Raw genomic sequence first — 6000 nt, forward strand, 5'->3', positions numbered from 1 at the left:
AGAAGCTAAGCAGGTCAGGCAGCATCTGTGGAAAAGAGTAAACAGCCATTTATTTCGGGCTGAGACCTTTCATCGGTACTGGAATGGAAGGGGAAAAGTCAGATTAAAAAGCTGTGGCTGGGTGGGGAATAGTTAAGGTGGCAGTTCATAGATGTAACCGGGAGAGAGGGAGGGGTGAAATAAAGAGCTGGGAAGTTGATTGGAGAAAGAAATAAAGGTCTGGAGAAGGAGGAATCTGAATCGAGCAGAGAGAAGTCCATGGAAAAAAAGGGACGTGGGGTGGGTAGGGGAGAGCACCAGAGGGTTGGGATGATCAGGTTAGAGGAAACGTTGTGAAAGGGAGACATGAATGCGGAATGGTGAAGAGTTTGTCGGGGTGGGGGTGGGCAATGACCAGACGTTAGAGAAATCGATGTTCATGCCATAATATTGGAGGCTACTCTGACGGATTACAAGGTGTCAGTGCTCGAACCTGTGTGTCACCGCCTTGGCAGTAGAGGAGGCCACGGACTGGCGTGTCAGAATGGGAATGGGAAGTAGAATTGAAATGGGAGACCACCGCTTTTCGTGGCAGGTGCTCAACGAGGGGGAGAGGTTTCCGATCTACGTTGGGTCTCACTGATATCTAGGAGCTCTCAACGACCGATACAGTAGATGACCCCAACAGACTCGCAGGTGAAGTGTCGCCACACCTGGAAGGACTGTTTGGGGCCCTGAGGGAGGAGGTGTAAGGGCAGATGCTGCGCTTGTTCCAGTTGCAATGACAAGTGCCAGGAGGAAGATCAGTGGGGACGGACAAGGGGGTCAGCGAAGGAGTTATCCCTGCAGGAAGCAGAAATGGTCGGTAGTCGTATGAGGATAGAAAGATTTGCTCGGTGGCGGGATCCCGTTGGAGGTGGTGGAAGTGAAGTGCAATTATGCGCTGAATGAGGCTTGTGGTGCGGTAAGTGAGGACAAGAGGAACTCTATCCGTGATGGGGCGGTGGTACGGTGGTGTAAGGGCAGATGTGCGTGAAATGGGAGAGATGCGAGTGAGGCACTGTTGATGTTGGAGGAGAGGAAGCCCCTTTCTTTGAAGAAGGAGGACATCTCAGTTGCTCTGGAATGAAAAGCCTCATCCTGAGAGCAGATACAGCGGGGACGGAGGAGCTGAAAGAAGGGGTGACATTATTTACAAATGACAGGGTGGAAAGAGGTACTGTCCGGATTGCTGTGAGTCTGTAGGTTTGTTAAATATACCAGTCGATAGACTGTCTCCGGAGATGGAAATAGAGATACAGAAAGAGAAGAGAGGTGTCGAAAGTGAATTTGAGGGCAGAGTGGAAGCTGGAGCCAAAGTTGAATAAATCGACGAGCTCAGCACGAGTGCAGGAAGCAGCAACAATGCAATCTTCGATTTAGCGTTGATGATTTGGGGAACGTTGCTTCTGTAGGCTTTATACAAGACCTGGTGACTTATCCAACTTAACGCTTTCCAAAACCTCCAGCACATCCTCTTCCTTAATATCTACATGCTCAAGCTTTCCAGTCCGCTGTAAGTCATCCCTACAATCGTCAGGATCATTTTTCCGTAGTGAATACTGAAGCAAAGTATCCATTAACTGCCCCTGCTCCCTCCTCCGGTTCCATGCATTCTTTTCCACTGTCACACTTGATTGGTCCTATTCTCTCGCTTCTTAACCTCTTGCTCTTAACATACTTCTAGAATGTCTTGGGGTTTTCCTTAATCCTGTCCCCCGGGCCTTCTCACGGTCCCTTCTGGCTCTCCTAATTTCTTTCTTGAGCTCCTTCCTGCTAGCCTTATAATCTTCTAGCTCTCTATCATTTCCTAGCTTTTTCAACCTTTTGTAAGCTCTTCTTTTATTCTTGACTAGATTTATACTTCTTCGGCTTCTCTGCTCCAGGACGAGTCATAACAGCTTTTCCAGTCTAACCTGGGTCTGAGGTTCCTTACCGGTGGAAATATTCCCAGGAATATTCTCGGCTACATGACGGAGACGTCTACATCTATCCTAACTTGATGGGACCAGAATTGGGAGCCACAGTCCAGCTGTGCCCGGCTCTGCTCCAACATCTTCGGCCTCTGGCCTTCGAAGTGATCGATGTCCCTCACTCCCCACTCTCTTAACGGAGTAGTGAAGCTGTCCAACGCAATAACTACAGTATATACAGAAATAAATTAAATATACAGTGCAGAATGAAAGAGAAAAATACAGAGGAAGATTTTATCAACGGATCGATGTCCATTCCAAAATCTGATTGCAGATTGGAAGAAGCTGCTCCTGAAACGTTAAGTGTGTGTCGTCGGGCCACTGTACCCTCTAGGCGAGGGAGGGGTGTAATCTGGCCCCTGTACCCTCCAAGCGAGGGGGGGGGGGTGAGCTCTTTACTGACGGATACAGCTTTTTGAGGCATCATCATTTGAAGGTGTCTTAGGTGTTCGGGAGTCTGGTGCCTATGATGCAGCCTTACGAGTCCACATCTTTCAGCAGTCTATTCTGATCCTGTGCAGTGGCCACTTCATAGCGGACGGTGGTGTCTTCAGTTAGAATGCTCCCCACGGTATATCTGTCGAAATGAACGATGACATACCAATTCCCCTCAAACTGAATGAAATATAGCTGTAGTCGTGCTCTCTTTGAGATTGCATCAATATATTTGGGCCCGGGATCGATCCTCAAAGAGGTTAACACCAATGAAATTCAAACTGATCACTCTTTCCACTTCTGGTCCGTCAACAAGAGGACTGTTGGATGGTCCCTCGACCTCCCGTTCCTGAGCACAGAGGCTGAGGGGAGGCCTGGCAGTAGGTGATAGAGTTATGAGAGGCCTAGAAGGTGAATTGTTGCGGCCAAGATAGAAATATCAAGTTCGTGATGGTCTGTATTTAACGCGAGAGGAGAGTAACTTAGAGGAGATGCGCGGGACAACTTTGTTTTTTTTTTTGCACAGATAATGGTGTGTGCCTGGATAATCTGTCAAGTGTCCTGTTTATTATTTATTATTATTTATTGTAGGTTCTGTACTGTTTTGTGCAGTCCTGGATAAGTCTATAGTCTAGTGTAGTTTTTGTGTTTTTTCATATGTAGTTCAGTGTAGTTTTTGTATTGTTTCGTGTACCACCATGGTCCTGGAAAACGTTGTCTCATTTTTACTATGTTCTGTACCAGCAGTTATGGTTGAAATGACAATAAAAAGTGACTTGACTTGACTTGATTTGAAGTGTGGCAGTGGGTAATATATTGTTGTTTACGATGTTGTTGGTTTCGCACATGAGCATGCAGTGAATGAATGGAGATGGATCATGTACAGTCAACAGAGTTTAGTCTCATTAGGTATCTTGTTGAGCGCAGAAGTAATGAGTCAAAGGGCTTGTTCCTGTACTCCGCTATTCCCACGATCCCAACATGTCCAGGTATTGTATTCACATTATAATATGAGTCCATTCATCATCTTCTGTCCACTCACACCCATTGATCTCGTTCTTCTGCACTGATGGGTGTAATATAGCACCCTGCATCCTGTAGCACAGGAGCAACACTTCCGCACACCCTGTCCCTGACGAGGGGAACACTCCCAGCTGTGCAGTGACGTAATCAGTGACGTCACACTCTCAGGATTCTTCGGTCAAGCGCGTGCTGCAGTTGTGTAGCTCTGGATGTTTCCAAATGGGAAACTTGAGCTTCCCTCGCATTCCCGCTCACAAACTCTTTCTGTGCTGCACAGGAGAAGGCCGTCACAATTTTATCAATGAAAAATGCATGGCATATTGCAGAGCAGTCCGAAGCTGTCATAAGAAAATCGAAATGAATATTATATTATTTATGAGTGGGAAATCACTTCAGTTAATTCCTGAGCTTGTGCACATTGAGAAATAGGTGACAGAATCAGCAAAGAGTGCGGAAAACACGGTGAAGGACGCAATTCAGAACTGCTGAGAGAAATGCCGCTCGAACATGAAACTCACTGCCTCTGTGCGTTTTATTTTGATAAATTCATCAATTTAATTATGCTCTTACTTAATTAAATTAACTGAATTATTTATTTTCCTTATTTTCATTCAACATTTCAGAGACTGTTTTGCCAAAGCGTAGAAATTTACGGATCAGGTGCTGTTCGATTGGCTCTATTTGGTTTAGGAACGAATCGCATGCAGAATGATGACGGGCCGAATGGTCTGTTTGGCATATGACTCTATTACACAGGATGTACTGCTCCATACAACCGTCATCATTCATCGGTGCACTGTCTCTCTCACAATTTTAACATAAACCAACTGCAGGAGACTCTTGTTCTAAAAGTATCTCAGGGAATGCAGAATCTATTTTAGGAGTATTTACTGAATTAGAGCAACAGAGAGAAAGGAGGAGGAATATAGACCCACTCACACTGAATCAGAGGCTCAAGGGTACAGGACCGAGACGACACACGTAATGCTCGAGCAGAGACTGACAGATAAAGAATGACCCCAAAAATCTCACAGTGTAACAGAGACTGACAGATACAGACAGAAACCCACATTCTCACACTGTAACAGAGACTGACAGATACAGTATGAAACCCACACTCTCACACCGAACCAGAGAGTGACACACACAGAAGCCCACACACTCAATCTGAACCAGGGACTGATGTCCACAACATGAACTCCGCACTCTCACATTGCACCAGAGACAGGTGGTTACAAACGGAACCATCCTTCAACATTTTACTGGCGACAATCAAGTAGAAATTTAAACCAACAGTCTCATATTATCTGACTGAATGTCTCGTGTTGGTTGATTGTCTCTGCACTGCTGTCGTTTTCTGCCACTAATTTTTATCACTTGTTTATTGATTATTATTATTATTATGTATATATGTTATTTTATATTTGCTCATTCGTTAGTCATTCTTTGTGTGCAGTGTTTCAGCAGCTTTCCTGGTGGTTTAGTGGTTAAGATTCGGCGTTCTCTCTGCTGGCACCCGGGTTCGATTCCCGGTCAAGGAATTAGAATTTGTCTTACTATAAGTATAGCATTTATTGTAACATATCGTGTTTATTAACCTGCTGTTTATGTTTCACCTACATCCGCCTGCTTCAGAATTAGGCTCTTTGGCGCATCGGGTTGCTTCGCCATTTCATCGTGGATGACGAAGTTTTCCTCTCAGCCCAATTCTTCTGCCTTCTCCCTGTATCCGTTCATGCCCGGATCAATCGGGAATCGATCAGCCTCAACCTTAAATATACTAAAAGACTCTCTACCTAAAGAATTCACTCCTCATCTCCTTTCTAAAAGGACGCTCCTCTATCCCGAGTCTGCATTCTCTGGTCTTAGACTCACCCAATTTTGCGGGTGCGTCTCCACTACTGCGACTCCAAAGAGATTGTATTCCCACACCTGACGAGATAATACTTCGCACCATGTGCGAACGTTAATATATTTCCATGAATGTAACATAATTCATTTTTTCTGCTCGAATATTTAAAACTTCATTATAAACAACGATGAAGATATGTATTAACTTAATTCGTCAGTACCACTGAACATAGAAGAGTACAGACAGGAAAATGCCTTTTGTCCCACCTTGTCTGTGCTGAACGACACCAATCGAAACATTTCATGTGAGCATATGTAACTGCCACCCCCGGGACAGGAACATTCTCCCACTCCTTGTCCCCGACCAGTCCCCCATACGCCCGACGGGACAAAGCATCAGCATCAATGTCCCTGCTTCCCGGCCGGTACTTCAGGCTGAAATCATAGGCAGACAACGCCGCCAACGAACTGTGGCATCTAATTTCGCCGAGGTCAGGATATAAGTTAGAGGCTGTTGTCCGTCCTCACCTCAGACTTGGCCCCGTAGAGGTAGTCACTCAGCTTATCCACCACCGCCCTTTTCAACGCCAGAAATTTAAACGTGCGTAGGATAGTTTCTCTCGGAGGGCGACAGATTCCAGCTGACAAACGCAACGGGTCTCAACCCGGAGCACTGAAGCGTCCGATGCCAGGATAAAAG

Source organism: Mobula birostris, chromosome 13 (assembly GCF_030028105.1).
Source record: "Mobula birostris isolate sMobBir1 chromosome 13, sMobBir1.hap1, whole genome shotgun sequence".
Taxonomy (NCBI): Eukaryota; Metazoa; Chordata; class Chondrichthyes; order Myliobatiformes; family Myliobatidae; genus Mobula; species Mobula birostris.